The 10803-nt window shown below is 34.2% G+C and overlaps 1 non-coding gene across 1 annotated transcript; it reads left to right on the forward strand.

Annotated features, from left to right (window-relative positions):
• Window positions 1-10003: 10003 nt before the first annotated feature.
• LOC121225835 (small nucleolar RNA R71) lies at window positions 10004-10110 on the forward strand. The gene has a single exon (XR_005923739.1). It is a non-coding gene; the product is annotated as a small nucleolar RNA R71 (small nucleolar RNA).
• The last annotated feature ends 693 nt before the right edge of the window (window positions 10111-10803 follow it).

Consider the following 10803-nt stretch of genomic DNA (forward strand, 5'->3'; position numbering starts at 1 on the left):
TAGCCTGCACATAGTACTACACACGTGATCGAAGCTATTCGGTACGCATAGTAGCCTACACATAGTACTACACATGCGACCCATCATTCCGATACTCGTAGTAGCTTGCACATAGTACTACACACGTGATCATCACTTTCACTTTTACATAGTGGCCTACACACAGTCCGTGCCACACATGTGATCATTTCTATCACTTCATTCGTATCCCTTTTTATTCTGAAGGTTCATTTGGGAATTTTCCTCTTTTTCTCACTTCTCTTTTTATCGATCAATTTCAATTTCTCGTCTTTCTTGATTTATAATAATAAATTTAACTTATATAACATTCACACTATTCATTCCAGTCCAAAAACTATACTTTGGAAAAATTACATTTTTGCCCCTAAAGTTTCACAAAATTATGATTTTGCCCCTAGGCTCGTAAAATAATTTTTATTCAATTTCCTTGCATTTTAGGACTAGCTGAACCATTTTATGAAAATTTCAATCCACAATTTTCACTTATTTACACACTTATGGCATATTTTATAACTCTTCCAAATTAGTCCTTTTAGGTGTTTTTATCGAAAATCACTTAGTTCAAGTCATTTATCACACTCCAAAAATTCATATTCTTCCATAAAACATCAAAATACATGCATATAAATTTTACATTTTTCGTATAATGCTTTCAATACTATCGAAATTAGCTAAGTTGAAAAGTATCTCCATCTATAAGTAAAAGAAATCTCATCAAGGTGGGGAGATATCACACTATCACAGGTTCTATAATGACATGCATATTCCAAACTTCACATATGCTACGTTCGGTACGAGAATCGATTAAACCGTAGCTCTGATACCAGTAAATATAACACCCCTAACCCGTATCCTTCTCCAAAATAGGGTTATAGAGCATTACTGGATTTTACAAATTAATTTTTAGACATTTCATTTCATCAAGCATTCATATTTATAACTAATCAAAATCAAAACATTTATGAGGTAACATTAACCAATTTAACTTATACAAGTCATTATAACCAGAATCAAATCATCCAAAATTACCAATAGAACCAATGGATAATGTGATATATCTCCAACCAGTTTCCAACCCAATCGAGCTTCCGATAATCATTTAAAAACATCTAATAGTTATACCTATTACCAATAATAATTCAATTCCAATAATAAGACACACATATATATAATATTCATTACCAAATAGCATTCACTTCTATTAAAATTATACAAAATATAGTTCATACGAACTTACCAGGCTAAATTGCAAAAATAGCAAAATTCAGGGACATTTTGGAAAATTTTTATTTTTCTCAAATTTCCACCCAATCTTGATCTAAATTAATATTTCATTCAATTTACTAATTTAAATAATAAAAAAATTTATTTCATGCAACTTGGTCACTTTTTGACATTTTTACAAATTTACCCTTAAAGTTTCACATTTGTTCAATTTAGTCCCTGAACCTAAAACATATAAATTGGTCATTTTTAATGAAAGCTCATGCTAGTTGAATAATCATATATTTTCCTCCTCCTGCTCTCCATTCCACATCCTTAATGTATATAACATGCTTATATGTAACATTATCTATAATTTCACCATTTATTTATATATTCATTCAAAGCTGTCCACTTGAGTTATAGTCACTAAATTATTTATATCTTGAGCTACAGAACTTCAAATTGAGATATGTTAATTTTATCTGAAACTAGACTCACATATATTATTACTATAAACTTTTTATAATTTTTGGTTCAACCAATAAGTACATTTTATTCTTTAAACTCACCTCTATTCTGCTGTCTAACAATTCTGACCCTTCTTCACTAAAACTTAATTATCTCCTTGTACAAAATTTTTATGATATCTCTATTTATTTATAGTGAAAATAGACTCTTTAAGGATTTTAAAAATATAAATTATAACCCATAATTTTTTTTTCAAATTTTTTATGATTTTCCAAAGTCAGAACAGGGGAACCTAAATTCATTCTAACATTGTCTCACAAAATATATTATATCTCATGACTTACAATTTCATTACTTACACCGTTTCTTCTATGAGAAACTAGACTCAGTAATATTTAATTCCATATTTTTTTCATCCTCTAATTTCATTTCCACAATTTATGGTGATTTTTCAAAGTTAACATACTGCTGCTATCCAAAACTATTTTAGTGCAAAATGTTAATTACTAAGTTTATAACTTCCTTATTCCCTTTCTCTATAATATTTCCCATCACTTTCACTTATTTCTACTCACTAATATATGAAAAACATAATACTTTATATAAGAAAACTCTACTATAACATCTTTTTCATGCTATTTCAATAATATCAAACTTAAAAATATATTGAAATCTCAATGTTCTTACCTTGTCCTATTGATTTCAATCTTTAACTTGATTTTCTCTCTCCTCCAGCTTCAATTTCTTGAATCCAACTTGATATTCTAGCTCCCCATAGTCTTCTTGTTATCTTTCTCTCTTGATGGATATGGAAATTCTTTTGATTTCTAGGTGAAAATGGTAAGTTTTTGGAGGAAGGGCCAAATTGTAAAGAAAGCAAAACTTTCATTCTTTCTCTCTTCTCCTCATGTTGGATGCATGGAAGATGATGGGTTGGTTGTTTTTCATCTTTCTTTCCACATATATATATACTAAATAAATTAATAATCAAATAATAAAATATCATTTAAAAATCAAATTAAAATATTAATAAACTAATATTTATTTAATTAATTAATCTAAAATATCACAAACATCTTCATTGCCTTCTAAATTTCTCTCTCTTCTAATTGACCATTTTTCCCTTTATGTTCATTTAAAATTCCATCCTTGAGTCATCACTTAATTTGGTAAAATTATGATTTAGTCCCTCAAAATTCTTCACCTTTTCAATTTGGTCCTAATTCATCCATTTTTCCTTGGTTTCTAGATTATTCTACCCTTAAAATATTTGCACTATTGGTCCTTCAACTTTTTCATATTTACACTTTAACCCCTTAAATTTTGAGTATTTACTCGGGCCACAAAACTTTTCTCACTTTTTCGATTTAATCCTTTCTTCAATTAATATGTCATAATATACTTCTCAATGTTGACATAACTAAAAATTACCCTTTCTATCACTTTATTTCCTTATTTTACTAAATCAGGAATATTATCTTACTTTCTTACTGTAGTAATTTTTTTTGGGTATTACACTTTGATTGCACTGGCTCGATCTTTGTGGTATCTTTTTCTTCTTCTTTTTCGGGATCCTCACTTTCTTCAAGTTGTTGCTGTAGAACAGAGTCTCTAGCTATTCGATAGAGGTCCCAATCTGTGATTGTGCCTTGGCTATAGCCTGTCTTCTTTACGTTTGCAATAATTTTAGCTTTCAAGCACAGAATTGTTATCGTAAAGGGAAAGTAAGCTGGGCCAAAACGTGAACGTCTAATGGCACAATTCTGCCTTTCCCTCAAGATGATTTTTCCCACATCAATATTCTTCCCAGTTAAAATCAAGTATAGTAAGACCATTCGCTCTAATGAGATTGTAGTCCCATGTGAGCTAGGCATAAGGTTGAATCGGATGAAGTAGAACCATACCTTTGCGAGTGGTGTCAAATATTCTCTTTGACAAGTGTGAATTCCTTGCTTTGACACAGTCCATTTAGAACATGGAATTGTAAGTTCCTCGAGAATTTCTTGCAAATTTTCAGACTCTATATTGCTCATCAAGGAGAAATATTCGTCGGTTTCAAAATCAGGCAATTCAAAGAACTCATTAATAGCGCTTGAAGTTATTGGTACCTTTATTTCACAAACTGGAACTTCTGTCAACTCGCTTGAGGTTAAATTTGCATAGAATTCGCGCACTAACTCTTCGTCCACACTAGGTCTTTTTTCACAAAACAACTCTCAATTAAGAGTTTCAGCAACCTGCCAAATACGCGCCATAAAACCAATATAGGTTCTTTCTTTCAATGTGAAACCTTTCTCTTGATGCATCTATTGATTCTTGAAGATACTTTCGTATCTTGCTTTGGCTTCTTCACAGTGAACTTGTTTTCTGATTCGTCAATTTGGGCAGATGCATGAGTTCTCTTCGAGGCATGATTAACCTGATCATAAGATGGTAACAATTATTTTCTCAAAAAATTTAATTAATATAAATATTAATAATTTAATAAATTGAAAAATTAGATAATTAAATTAAAATTTAGGAGAAAAATTGGCATTACCACCTTTTTTGAAAAAATTAAGAGCTCTTAAGAAAATTAATTTTGAATCAAAATATGGCAAATTAAAAAAGTTGAGGGGTTTTTGGCTAAGGATGGGTGAAAGGGTGATGTGTCGCTTGGGTATTCATGGCAGCAACGCTCAGTAGGGGATGGATGTGAGTAGTGTGAAAATCATTGAGCAGGCCTAGTGTGGGCACGCGCGGGGTGCTGCTGACCGATCAGCTGGGCAATGCTATGGCTAGGGAATTGTTAGGAGGTTTTGACACTTAAGGGTTTTGGTGTTTTTGGAGGGAATGGTGTATCAATGAAAAACAAATAAGAATAGATGGGTGGAATTTATAGTGAAAGGAGTAGGAGCTAGAGTAGAATTCTTAAAAATTCTAAATTCTAATTCTACTCAAAGTAAATAACAATTAATAATTAATATAATGCATATTAATTTATTATTTGCTATTAATTTATTATGATAAAAACTTATCGAATAAATTATGATTAAATTAAAACTAATCCTAACTCTAAATAAAGCTGATAATAATTAATATATATTATAATTGATATAATTATATATTAATAATTATCATCTTTTCTTTTTTTCTTTTTTTATTGAACTAAAAACATTTATTCTAGATGCTTTTTGAAAATATTGACAAAAAGAGGCATCTAATTTTTAATATTTACAAAAAGAGCAACCAAATTTTTTAAAATAATTCAATTACATTCCTAGACTTAATGAAAATTCAAAATTGAGTTGCAACATAAAACCTGGATCAAAATTGACCCTTTTATTTGAAAAACTAAAAATTTATTTTGTCATTTAAGGAATAATTTCTTGGGAAATTATGTTAAAATCAATTCTCAAGAAAGATTGGAGAGGTCACAAGCGATCCCGCTTAAGTTCCAATCTCATAGACAGAATTTATTTAAACTTACTAATCCCGAAAATATGCCCTAAATCATTTATTCAAACAGAAGAACAAGAAAAATTAAATATCTGATAAAATGAACGAGATTTTATTCCGTTCAATTTTATTTCCCCAGTAATGTTTCAAACGTTGAGCATTAACTCGAAAATTACCTCCCTTACCTTGAAGTTCAACAACTCCGTATGGATAGACTCGACGAATCATAACTGGACCGGACCAACGTGATTTTAACTTACCTGGAAAGAACCATAATCTGGAATTGAATAACAAGACTTGCTGACCTACTTCAAATTCTCGAACTTGAATGTGCTTGTCATGCCATTTTTTGAGTCTCTCCTTAAGTAATTTGGCATTCTCGTATGAAGACATTCGGAATTCTTCTAATTCATTAAGTTGAAGCATTTGTTTCTCTTTGGAACTTTTAAGATCCAAGTTGATCATTGGAGAGCCTAGTAAGCTTTGTTTTCTAACTCCAAGGGTAGATGGCAGGCTGTCCCAAAGACTAACCTATAGGGTGGCATCCCTAAAGGTGTCTTGTATGTTGTCTTGTGAGCCTATAAAGCATCATCCAGTCTTTTGGATCAATCTCGTCGATTCGGGCAAACTACCTTCTCAAGTATGCCTTTGATCTCCTTGTTTGCCAGTTCAGCTTGCCCATTCATCTGGGGATGGTAAGCTGTAGTGACCTTGTGTTTCACTTCATGTTTATCTAATAACCATTTCAACCACTTGTTCACAAAATGGGACCCTTCATCACTGATGATGGCTCTTGGGGTTCCAAAACTTGTGAACACATATTTCTGCAAAAACTTCTTTACAACCTTAGCATCATTTATCGGATACGACTCTGCCTCAATCCACTTAGACACACAGTCTACTACTACTAATATGTACTTGTGACCAAAAGACAGAGGGAAAGGACCGAGAAAGTTAATACCCCAAACATCAAATAATTCTACCTCAATGATGTTTGTTCGAGGCATCTCGTTTTTGTTGGTGACATTTCTGACCCTTTGACATCGATCACAACTCTTTACGTACGCATATGCATCTTTGAATAGTGTTGGCCAAAAGATTCTGGCTTGCAATACCTTGGCTGCAGTATGTGTACCTCCAAAGTGTCCCCTACTCAGAGTTAAGTGAAAATGGTATAAAATCTTATGTACTTCATCTTTTGCCACGCATCTCCTGATCATTTGATCTGCACACTTTTAAAACAAATATGGTTCTTCCCAAAAATAGTACTTCACATCGTGAAGAAACTTTTTCTTTTGATGATACATCTTATCAATCGGCATCAAACCACAAGCTAAAAATTTAGCAATATCAGCAAACCAAGGGGTATTATGGACATGAGTTACCTTCAATATGCGTTCATCTGGAAACGTCTCTCGAATTGGTATAAGAGGAGAGTTCCCTTCTTGCGACTTCAACCTGGACAAGTGGCCTGCTACTTGGAATTCCACTCCCTTTCAATCTTGAATTTTTAGATCAAACTCTTAAAGTAGAAGTACCTATCAGAACAGTCTCGGCTTAGCGTCTTTCTTGCCAAGTAAATACTTAATTGCCGAGTGGTCTGTATAAATAGTCACTTTGGTATCTACAAGATAAGATCGAAACTTGTCAAAAGCTAACACAATAGTAAGTAGCTCTTTTTCTGTTACTGTGTAATTCAGTTGAGCTCTTGTTAGAGTCCGATTCGCATAGTAGATGGGATGAAAAACTTTGTTCCATCGCTGACCCATGACAGCTCTGATCGCGAAGTCACTTGCGTCACACATCTATTCAAATGGCAAATCCCAGTCTGGTGTGACTATTATGAGTGTAGAGACTAACCAACTCTTCAAATCGTTGAAAGCTCTTAAGCACTCCTCATCAAATTTAAACGTCGTGTCCTTCTCCAATAATTTGCATCAGGGTTTAGCAACTTTGGAGAAGTCCTTGATGAATCTTCGATAGAAACCAGTGTGGCCCAAAAAGCTCCTAACACATTTTATAGATATTGGAGGTGGGAGTTTCTTAATAACATCTACCTTTGCTTTATCTACCTCGATTCCACCTCTTGTTATCCGATGCCCTAGAATAATACCTTCTCGTACCATGAAATGACAATTTTCCCAATTAAATACAAGGTTTGTTTCTTCGCATCGCCTTAGTACCTTGGCTAGATTGGCTAGGAAATCATCATATGTATCTCCGAATACTGAAAAATCATCCATAAAAACTTCCAAATATTTTTCAACCATGTTAGTAAAAATAAACATCATATATCTTTAAAATGTAGCAGGTGCATTACATAAACAAAATGACATGCGCCTAAATGCAAATGTACCGTACGGATAGGTGAATGTTGTCTTATGCTAATTTTTTGGTGCTACTGTAATCTGATTATACCCCGAGTATCCATTAAGAAATTAGTAATAGTCTCACCCTACGAGTCTATCCAGCATCTGGTCCAAAAACGGCAAAGAAAAGTGTTCTTTCCTAGTTGCCTTATTCAGCTTTCGATAATCGATGCAAATTCTCCATCCCATAACTGTTCTAGTTTGTATCAACTCGTTATTCTTATTTTCAATGACCGTGGTACCTTCTTTCTTTGGCACGCACTGGACCAGACTTACCCATGAACTATCTGAGATGGGGTAAATTAGACCCGCATCTAACCACTTGATGATTTCTTTCTTAACTATGTCCTTCATGATGAGGTTCAGTCTTCGTTGTCCATCAATCGTCCCTTTTTTTCCATCTTTTAAGATAATCTTGTGCATGCATACAGATGGACTAATTTCACGAATATCAGCTATGGTCCATCCGTTAGACTTCTATAATTGTTTCAACACCAGGATGAGTTTCTCTTCTTGCTCAATAGTTAATTCTACTGAAACAATCACAGACAAATTAGAAGAGTTACCTAAATAAACATATTTCAAATATGAGGGAAGTACCTTCAGTTCTAATTTAGGTGGCTCCTCGATTGACACTTTTGGTTGGGCATAATCCCTTTTCTCTAACTTCAAAGTTCAAAGCGAGATTGTGGATTAAATCCCCTTTGATTAGCTTCTAACAAAGCTAAGTATTCATCTTCCTCTTCATCATTTGGAGGATCTACTGTCAAAATTTATCCCAATGGGTCCTCAACATAATTGAGTTCTTTCTCTACGATTAAATCCTTTAAATCAGACACTGCAGAACAATCATAAATTGTGTCAAGAAATCACATGGACTTAAAAACATTAAATGTTACCTGATCATCCTGAACACCCATAGTAAGCTCGCCCTTCTACACATCAATAAGGGTCCTTCCGGTTGCTAAGAATGGTCTTCCTAGGATGATTTGCACCTCTTTGTCTACTTCAAAGTCTAGAATCACAAAGCCAGTAGGGAAGATAAATTTGTCTACACATACTAATACGTCCTCGATTTTTCCTTTTGGATGTGTTAAGGATCGATTTGCTAATTGAAGTGTAATTGAAGTAGGTATAACTTCACCTATCCCCAACTTTCTAAATATTGACATGGGCATCAAGTTGATACTCGAACCTAAGTCACATAGTGCCTTACCACAAGTTGTTCCTCCAATATTGCAAGGTATGGTAAAACATCTAGGATCCTTCAATTTTGGGGATAGTTTATGTCGAAGATATGCACTACATTCCTTCGTTAGGGCTACAGTCTCAAATTCTCCAATCCTTCATTTCTTAGACAGGATAGCCTTCATGAATTTGACAAAGTTTGGCATTTGTTCAAGTGCTTCAACCAACAGGATGTTGATATGAAGTTGCTTGAGTACGTTTAGGAACTTCTTGAATTGAATTTCTTGCTTCTACTTCTAAAGTCTTTGAGGGTAAGGTAGTGGAGGTTTATTTATTGGAACTGGTTGATTTGTTTTTTATGGCAATTCTGCATCTAATGGAGTTATTAGTTTATCAGAATTAGTTGGTTTAGAAGTTACCTTGTCGAATTTTGTAGATTAAATTTCCAGTGAAACTAGAATTTCAACACTCGGTTGAACTTCCTCTAAGTCTTGAGCATCAGCTAGCTCCTTCTTAACTTCGACGGAATTGGGCTATAAAGTCTTTTCGCTCCTCAATGTTAAAGCTTTACAATGCTCCTTCCCTGGATTCCTCAGATTCTTCGTATCACTAGGTAAAGCACCTTGTGGTCAGGTTATGAGTTCAGTTGCAAGCTGGCCCACTTGATTCTCCAAATTCCTTAGAGAGGCATCATTTTTCGCCATGTATGCCTTCAATAGATTCTCTAGGCTATTGGATGGTTCAGCTTGGGCTGGTTTTGTTGGGAAAAACTAGGTGTCTGGGTTGATCTAGGTTGGACATAATTGTTACTGGTTCCTACCCCTTGGTTACTCCAAGAAAAATTCAGGTGGTTTCACCATGATGGGTGATAGAAATTGTATTGCAACCCTTGCCTTCCTCGATTTTGGTTCTGGTTACCCATGTAATATATAGATTCTAGGTTTGATGGACAATCTTCGAACAAATGTCATTCCCCACAATAAACACAGGCTAAATTGTCAAATTGATTCAGTGGTTGTGCTTCAAAACTATTACACCCATTAGTAGTAAGATTTTTTAACATTGAGGATATTGATGATACTTGAGATACGAGTGAAGTAAGAGCATCTACTTCATGTATTCCAGCGACTTGTCCTCCTGAAGCTGCTCGATTGGTTGGTCATTGATAATTGTTGTTGGCAATCCTCTCAATGATTTCATAAGCCTCATTATAAGACTTAGAAAGGAGAGCACGATTAGCAGAAGTGTCCACTACTATTCTCGTGTGAGCATTGAGACCATTATAAAATGTCTCAAGTTGTATGCAATGTGGGATTCCGTGATGAGGGCACTTCCATAATAATTCTTTGTACCTTTCCCATGCCTCATACAATGACTCATCATCCATTTGATGGAAACCAGTGATCTCGTTCCTCAACTTAGCATTCTTGCTAGGCAGGAAATAATTCATAAGGAATTTTTCTGCTAACTCTTGCCATGTTGAAATTGAGTTTGGTGGTAAGGAGCTCAACCAAGCTTGAGCTCTGTCCCTTAGTGAATATGAGAACAGCTTCAATCGTAATGCATCTTCGGGTACTCCGACTAACTTGAAAGAATCGCTCACCTCCATAAACAATCTTAAGTGTAAGTGAGGATCTTAGGTAGGCATTCCTCTGAATTGGCCCACTGTTTGAAGCATGTGTAACATGATTGGCTTCAACTTGAACTGTTGTGCCTCAATTTAAGGTCTTTTAATACCAGAATTAAGATCACGAAATACTGGCACGACATATTGTCTCAAAGCTCTATCCCTATCATCAGCAATAAGGATAGGATTTTGAGCAAGGTTTGCTCTGTTTCCTTGATTCAGATTTTCGAAGTTCATCTCTTTAGTCCTTCTCTGACGTGCTTGTCTTCTTCGATGTTGAAAAGTTCGTTCAATCTCAAGGTCTACAAGGAGTAAATCGATGATTCAGTCAATACTCATAAACACCTAAAATAATCACAGAAAAATTAACTAAGTTAAAATTTAAACAGAAAAATAAACCAAAATCCAAAACTAACAACTCCACAAATAATGACTTTTTTAAAAGACAGTCCCTGGCAATAGTGCCAAAAACTTGGAATGACGAAA

The sequence above is a fragment of the Gossypium hirsutum genome, chromosome D13 (genome assembly GCF_007990345.1).
Source record: "Gossypium hirsutum isolate 1008001.06 chromosome D13, Gossypium_hirsutum_v2.1, whole genome shotgun sequence".
NCBI classification, from domain to species: domain Eukaryota; kingdom Viridiplantae; phylum Streptophyta; class Magnoliopsida; order Malvales; family Malvaceae; genus Gossypium; species Gossypium hirsutum.